The sequence below is a fragment of the Emydura macquarii genome, unplaced genomic scaffold (genome assembly GCF_026122565.2).
Source record: "Emydura macquarii macquarii isolate MOO-44397 ecotype Brisbane River unplaced genomic scaffold, CSIRO-AGI_Emac_v2 contig_18, whole genome shotgun sequence".
In the NCBI taxonomy this organism is placed as follows: Eukaryota; Metazoa; Chordata; order Testudines; family Chelidae; genus Emydura; species Emydura macquarii.
Genome location: NW_027130155.1, coordinates 926,969 through 935,560, shown reverse-complemented (window position 1 = coordinate 935,560; position 8,592 = coordinate 926,969). Strand labels below are relative to the sequence as shown.

Here is an 8,592-nt window from a genome sequence, read left to right as displayed (position 1 = left end):
TATCATCGCTCTTTCTAACCCTCGCAATCCAAGAACTGTGTGTGCCTTTTAATTCCAGTTCAATTTAATAGATTTTTGGAATCTTGTTCTGCGACTAATCTTTTCAGTTGTATAGGAATGTAGTAATTGCATGCTTTTTGTTTAACCATAGTTGATAATCCAAGAAGAAACACTGCCAGTGTGGATAAGCCCTGCATTTTACCTACTTTATTTCTTATCAGTTTGTATGTCTACACTACATACTTGTGGGGTTTTTTCCATCCTCTCTTTGAATGCTGGCAACCTAACATTCAGGAGCATGCCTACCTTGATGAAGTCTGTGTGCATGTGCAATGTAGGAAAACGGATTTTTGGAAGGAAACACTTCTGTTTTAAGGGGCTTTGAAGGCAATGGAAAGATTCCCATTGACTTCTGTGAGCTTTGGATCAGGCACAAATTTACCAAAAGACTCTTACAAACAGTAAGGAGAGAGAAATTGTATGAATGATGAACAATCCTTTGAAAGTATCCTTTTTGAAAACTTGATTTTACCTATTCCATTAACATCAGTTCTGTCCCAAATACCTGGACAGGAAATATCTATCCCTTGGTGGGGGGAAACCCTACCTTAATTGAATATTAAGGGTTTATGGTGAAGGACTCAAGTCATTAAATGCTTACAATAAGGTAGCACTGTAATTCAGCTCCATTGTGGCATGTTGTATAATATAGTTTTTAAAGGAACATCCATTTAAAAATAGCATCAGGCCCCTCCGTGTCCTTGCTCATTTTTGTGGTTTTACAGTTCCAGGTGTCTGGGTTTTGTAATATATATTTTTCTCCTGTGTTTCTCTCTGAAAACAAAGAAAGAAAGAATGAAACTGTGCCCAAAAGGGTTGATCCAAAGCTCATTGAATGGTACTCTTTCCATTGACTTCAGTGGGTGTTGGATGAGGCCTGAAGTATTGTTGTAAAATGCACAAAAGAAACAGGAACGAATACACACACACACACACACACACACACACACACACACACACCTTTCTCCATCTAATCCCTTTTATCTTGGACGGTGACTTTCTAAAAAAGAAATAATTCAGATGAAAGTATGGTTATTTTTTTGAAGTTTGTCCTTTGAGTGACATAAGCACATAGTGCAATTATAAATTATATTTTATACATATAGAAGCTGCTACCTATGCAGGCAGCTCCTACTATAATGTCCTTTTATTATAATTCTCTGAAAAGAATGTCATTAGTTAAATTTTGTTGTGCTAAAATGAAAAGCCATAAACTTTGTAAATACCCTTTGTGTGACATTTTGAAATATGCAGTGAACTTTCAAAAGTTGTAATTATCTGAATGTCTGAACCATTGCTATAGGTGTGCATGTTAGGATCTGGGTTAGTGCATACGTTACAGTTGTCTAGTGTGTGTTGGTTTAGGCGGGTGATGATTGGGAATGGAGGGAAGAAAAGTATGTCATGAATATATTCCACTCTGGGTGTCTTAAACTTTCACCTGTTCTATGGGAGGTGTCCTGTCGCAATCAGGGTAAAAACCATTGGAAAATGCTGAATTCTTGATTAAGCAAAAAATCTTCCTCCTGCAGGATAAGTAGAATTTTAAGGCCCCAGGACTGTATTTCACACAAACTTACTTTACATAAATCTCTTATGAAAAATGAATAAGTTTAAAACTCTTTAAAAATCAAGAGTCTTTTCCTGTTTTAAAACTCTCGAAGTAGAAGTACTGTTTGTACAGTATTAGGGGGAGGTTACTATTAGGAACTGAAGTGTGGCTTAGTTCTAAAGGTAAAATTAAAGCTTAGTTCCACTTCATACTAATATATCCCACTTCAGGGTAATAGCACTCTTCCTAACAAATTTGTAAGGCACTTGTATAGCTCCCAGGACCTTGCAGTGCTTTTTCCATTGTGATGTAGAAGTAGATATTTAACACTTCCATGTAAACATTACCTGTCTTTCATTGTTTTCATTTCATTATCTTTCACCTGAGCAATAGGTAGTATGTATGTGAGGCAACTAAAAACGAATATAAAACCCAGACAGCTGCTGCTTCATCATTTAGCTGCTTTTGAAATTTTTACCCTGCATCTAGGGGCCAGATTTTCAAAGGTATGTATGTGCCTAACGCTGCAGTTAGGCACCCACTAGGATTTTCAAAAGGGCTTAAAGAGGATAGGCTCCTAACTCCTATTGAAATCATCTAGTGAGCAATTATCTCTGAAAATAAGGTAATTTTCTAGTGTCCTGGATATGATTTCAAAAAATTTCCCATGAGCATATTCTCATCTTGGGGTGTGCTGCAGTTACACACATAAATCCCCATGCTTTTTGGAGATAAGATTATACCCCTGAGGCAGTTAGCACTTTTCTCTTCTCATACCATAAAGAAAACTAGCTGATCAGGCACTTAGGGAATGGTGCTGAAATATATAAATATGTAAGTTTAAGTGCTTTGAAAAGGTTACCTTTTCAGTTTTTCTTCTTTTCATAAAAAGGTTCCCAGCCCTCACTTCCCCCAAATTTTTTTCTTCAAAGAAATAGATGGAACATCAATGAATATTTACAGATATGCACCACAGGAGAAAAAGGCCAATTCTTTAAACCCCTACTGAGCACCCTCGGAGTGGGGATGAGGAGCATGGCAACCCTGGGCTTTGTAAAGTGTCATAGCTTTGTTGTGGAGCTTATGACTATTTACGCCTGTTGAGGATCTACTCCTGAGAGTTGAGGATGTTCTACACCTCCCCAAGATCACTCAGCAGCTAGTGGAGTTGAACCCCAACTGCCCTGGAACTGTTCCCATATCTAAAATCTATTCACGCATGTTAAGGTTAGCAAGGTCATTCCCTCAGTTTCTATCAGGATGTTGAATACAGTAAATGTTACTTCACTGATAATGGCTTCATTGTAAAGTGACCCTGTTGTTGGTTAAATCTGCTCTCAGTTAAGTGGTTGTGCTGTACAGCATTTGTACTTCGGACCAACTGAAAAGTAATTTTTTAAATGCCTGATTCCAAAATGCTGCTGATGTTCAAGATGAGATCATTGAACTGAAAATTCCATTTCCTCTAATGCAGGGTGCCTAAAATCCAATTCTGCAAGTTGTTCCCTCGGAGCAGATCCTGGCACTTTACCTCATTGTGGCTGCACTTTGGCACAGGGGAACACCCAGAGCTGCGTGCTGGTAAAAAGTGCAAAAGTCATAGTTATAGTTTCAAAGGAAAGGCAAATATTGCAGTTTTAATATGAAGTTTCATGTCATGAGAAACTAAGAAAAATTAAGTGTCCTTTATTTTACAGTAAAAATTGTTTCCAACTATTTAATAATAAACAATTTAAGAACACATGCTTCACTGTCTGTTCCCTTTTATCTCCTCTGATTCTATGATCTCCTTCAAGTGCAAGCACTGAAACAACGGAGTAGCTATACTGAATCTGAGCAATGTAAGAATGTAGTTCCAGAAAGGACAGCCACTATTAGTATTGAAAGACAGCCTTTGGCAGTCAGTAGTCTGGTCCAAGTGCACAACAAAATTTCAGATTTACCTAAGAAGAGGCTACCAGAGACTTTGTTATACTTATAAAATAAACAGCAGGATCTTATTCAGAGGGACAAGGCAATACACCACGTTTATTGTGAATACAAAGATTTCAAAAAGCAATTGCCTGCACATACTCTCTCTCACACACACAAAGTTGTACAAAGATGAAATATAGTTACCAGCCTCTGTTGCTCATGTTAGTCCACTAGCCAGGTGGCTAAGACATGAGGGAGGGAGAAGGGGTCTGCTGTTGCTTACTGATGCTCCTGGAGGATGTGTGTAGAACCAAACCCAAAGTCCTCATCTTTCTGTCCCCTTTTAATAGGGGTAAGCTCTTATGCCACTCTATGGGTTTTGCTTCGTCAGCTGCATCTGCATCCTGGTGTAATTATTAATCACCCATATTTTGCAAGCATAACCAGAGTTATCTACCACCATCCATCTTGTTTTTGTCCTTCGAGCTGGATCCCAGGGTCATCAGGGTGGGCAGACTTCGGCCATGTGGGTCATAAAAGTTGTTATCTTCACTCCCTTGAACATCCAAGGCTGGTGCCTTTTCCCATCACTCCCCGGTCTCACATACACACATCACTCCATCTATTCACACCCTAATCTCTTAACATTTACTTAAAACTTGTAACTGGAAGACACAAGTGTCCTTCAGAAACAATAACATTTCTTTTTATCTAAAACATTCACAACTTTTACAAAACATCCTCATTTAACATTGAATCTTTCTGTTTCAAAATATGTGCTGCTGTTACTTTAAGCAGTGATCTTAAAACATATGTACTGCAACAATAGCAACAGTTTCACAGAATGATCTTTGGTAACTTTACAAACAGGATAATCAATAACCAGATGTTAGTTTCGGACAAACATGGTGGTTTCAAAACAACCTCATCAATAATGAACAGATCACCCTACATGCCCAAAATGCAAAGCCTCATAGAGACTGCTGTGGTGGTTTGTCACATACCAAAACAATAAGGGTATTTCACAAAGAATCAGTATAATAGAATCAAGCTTTGGACCTACAATCTGAAGAAAGCATCTTGCTCAAGCAAGGTTTAAAAAACTGTCTCAGATTTGTTGGCGCCTTCCAGAAAAAGGGAGGGAGGGAGAAAGAACAATTAAACCAGCGAAGTTATCGGGAACATACCTGCATCAGCTTGTAGTGTTTGGGTGCAGGCAGGAACAGAGAAGCATGTGGTGGCCACAGCAGTAAGTCTTTTTATTACATGGCTAATGACATAGATTAGCATAGTCAGCAACTACCTCCAGGTGTTTCAAGGACTACAGGATAAACACTTCAAGTAATTTTAGCACGTCTCCTGTTAGCTAATGTACAGACCTCCACAAATCATGATCAATTCTCCACTTCTCACATACATTAATACCAAAAGGCTTCACTATTTAATTTTAATTGGCAGCAGGACAGAAGACTAGCTGAACCTCCTTCAGGCCTGGTAAAGAGGAGCAGTCACTTCTTAATTAGCTGACTTTGTTTTAGTGTGACAACTATAGCATTACATGCTACAGTTTAGTTCAGGCTATTAACACTAGAACCTTCCCAAGCCCTGACACACTACACGTAGATGTGGAGACTGTAAAATATAAGGTTCTAAACACCTACTATTTATAAGACTGTCAATAATACATAATTGTTATAGCCTTAGGCTACAAAATTTCTTGTGTGCCCAGTTCAGGAAGTGTGTCCTAAACACTGCCTCACGGTTCCCACCATGCTGGTCAGTAAGACATGTTCATATGATCTGTGGCTTACAATGGAGAAATCTCAACACAGAATAACTCTGAAAGTGCATCACGTTTAGGGCAAAAAGACTCAGATTTGAGACATTGAATCTTATTCCCCACACACTGTAAAGGCAATTCCTTGCATTGCTGCTGTTTTCTCAGCTTTTCAGTCAAACATAATCAGTCAAAGCCAAAATAATGTAGAGGTCCCCATAACTGTAAACGTCAAAGGCACCAGATGAAAGTCAACCCAACTGTATTCTAGATAATTACAAAATGAAAAAACAAATTATAAACATCTGAGGAAATATTCCCCTTACATTTAGCTGAGAAGGCTGTTGCTTTTCGTGGTGGAAATACTACTGGCTAAGAGGGTCAGATCACATGATCCTGTGAGGTAGACTAGGGATACCTCCTACATAAAGGGATGAGAGAGAGCGGATTTGGATATAATATAGCCTTATATATTCTTGTCACCCATATATTTTCTCTCATATGTATACACATTCATATTTGGGAGAAGGAGAGACTGATGTAGTGTTCTAATGTAAAAACACCTCATTTTTTGTTTGCATTCAAAAAGTGTCTAAACTGGAAACTGCTGTACTCACAGCTGAATGGACGGCAGGTATAATATCCAGTATCTCAGTTTCTGATCATGATACATAATTCTTAAGGATTCAGCTGTCCATCCATGTTTTAGGACAGCCAGACTGTGCAGCTAAAGCTTTTCCCTACCTCCTAAGTATAGTGACTCTCACTACAAAAAGACATACTGTCACATGTAACGCGAAGAACTTGTACAGTTTTACAGTTCTTAGGGTTTTTCTTGTTAACAAATTATTCTTAATATTAGAGTGGAAATTTTTAAGTCAAGATGTTTGCAAATTTTGGGTACTCGTGTCCAGCTCCAGCTTGGTCCATAGAAAATGTGTCTTTCCTACTGTAACGTCAATAATCAATGAGTTTACAGATAAATGCATTTTGTGTATTTCTATAGACATTACTGATTAAGGATGTAAAAGGTTAACCGTTTAAACGGTTATCAGCTGTTTAAGCATTTTAAACTGGGGTGGCAGAAAGGGAGCAGCAGCTTTGCTGGTTCCCTGCCAGAGAGAGCAGCTGGGCAGCTCTTGCTGGTAGGGAAGCATGGAGCCCAGCGTGTGGGAGGGGGGCAAGCCACAGCTGGTCTGGCTCCCCGCCACGGAGAACAGCTGGGCAGCTCTTGCTGGCAGGGAAGCATGGAGCCCAGCGTGGGGGGAGGATGAGCTGCAGCTGGGCTGGCGCCCTGCCAGCGAGAGTGCTGGGCAACTCTTGCTGGTGGGGAAGCGCGGAGCCCAGCACGGGGTAGCCACAGCTGGGCTCAGCCGCCTTCCCCACACTCACGGGGAGCCAAGGCCAGCTGCAGCTACTCCCTTCTCCCAGGCTCCGTGCTTCCCCGCCAGCAAGAGCTGCCCAGCTGCGGCTACCCACCCCCCCAACGATTAAATATGAAAATAGAACATTTAAACAGATTTTTAATTAAACCAATTTTTACATCCCTATTATAGATGAGATTTTTTTCAAAGCAGTTCAGGAGATTTAGACACAAACTTCCATTAAAATTAAATATTTTCCATTGTTTGCAGAGATCTGTCGCTCAAAAGCTTGTCTTTCACCAGCAGAAGTTGGTCCAATAAAAGATATTATCTACACACCTTGTCTCATTAAAATTAAAAAAAAAATTCTTGATTTGAGAATCTCAATTGTATATTTGGATGTATGTACACACATGAATTGTGTTTGGAGTCAGAAACTATGTCATAGCATTTTTTTAAAAAACTTCATGTCAAAACAGATCTGTTAGAAACTAGCGATCATATAACTAGATGTAACATGTAATACAATAGCTTAGTCTCCTGGTAATGAGTAGTACTTAAGGTCCAGCTGTCCAAGTTATTTTAAGATAGACTGTGCAGCTAAAGCTTCATCCTACTTTGAAGATATAAATATATCCAGCCTAACTAGACAAAACAGTTCTATTTGCTCACTAAAAAGACAGAATGCCTTTATCAAAGACCCAGGGAAGACATTTCCTGATAACTTTCAAAACCCTGTACCTATATTTTCCAATGAAGAGAAAACCTGTACTATATAGACACAGTCTTAAACATTGTGTTCAGCAGCTTTGATATGTATAAGGCTTCTTATTTTAACCTTAACTCCAGTTATTGTGACTAGATATTTTAAGCCCTAGTTCAACCAAGCACTTAAGTATATGCTTAAATTGAACTGAATGGGATTAAGAATGTATTTAATGTCCCAATTCAGCCAAGCACTTAAAATATTAAATATTAGAATGCTGAAATTATTCACTGATTTCAGAGATCTTGTAATCTCTATGCTAGGTCAAATCAGTGGTCTAACAAGACCAATCTCCGACTATGACCATACTAGATGCTTCAGAGCACAGTGCACACTCAACATCACAGATGACTATCCAATACCAGACCTACAGAAGAACTTCTTCCACAGTCCAGATAGTTAGTGCTTGGTTTTATTTCCAGAAGCTTCAGGGTTTATAACCCTTATAAAATCTTATCTGTAATGTAACTGTGGATATTTTTACTCATCATATAAACATCTATTCCTTTTGAAATCCTACAAACTTTTCGCCTCAATCCCTGTGGCAGTGTGTTTCATAGGTTATTTATCTTATGTTTTGTTTAAAATACTTGGAATGCAATCCCTAGGCAGTAATGTGTGTTAAAGAAAAATAATATTGTCAATATTTCTTTTGTTAATTTTTTGTGAATGTATTGCTGCTGAAAGTTCTAGATTGGTAGATTTCAGTCTCCAGGCCCAGGGCCATCCACAGGACGAGCAATGGAAATGGCAGCACGGGCTTCTTCATGTTATCAGTCAATGACTGAAGTGCAGGAATTATCTCTAGGGGCGAGAAAGCACTTCAGCCTTCATGCCCTTTCTCTTGTTGACTGATCTGCTGAGACTACCAACAGAAATGGCAGTCGTAGTACTGATCTGTATTATTTGGTTTCTTATCCTCCAGGAACTGGCCTGAGACCACCGATTCCTTTCACACAGGCCAAGAGATGGCAAAATTCTTCAGATGCTACTAATTTGGACTGGATTCAGCCAAAGACAGTGGTTGGAAAGGATCTGTGTTCTGTTAACTCCTTCAAGCATCTTTTCCCCCATTCTGAACATTTTACATATACATTTAAGACCTGATTTCTGAGATGCTGAACACCCACATTTCCATTTGAAGTCAATGGAAGCTGTA

The 8,592-nt window shown here is 39.0% G+C and overlaps 1 long non-coding RNA gene across 1 annotated transcript; it reads right to left on the bottom strand.

Moving 5' to 3' along the window:
* Window positions 1–543: 543 nt before the first annotated feature.
* On the bottom strand, window positions 544–4,736 carry LOC137151241 (uncharacterized). The gene is made up of 3 exons (XR_010919225.1): window positions 4,714–4,736; window positions 1,502–1,586; window positions 544–834 (listed from the first exon to the last, which is right to left on the bottom strand). It is a non-coding gene; the product is annotated as an uncharacterized lncRNA (long non-coding RNA).
* Between the last annotated feature and the right edge of the window lie 3,856 nt (window positions 4,737–8,592).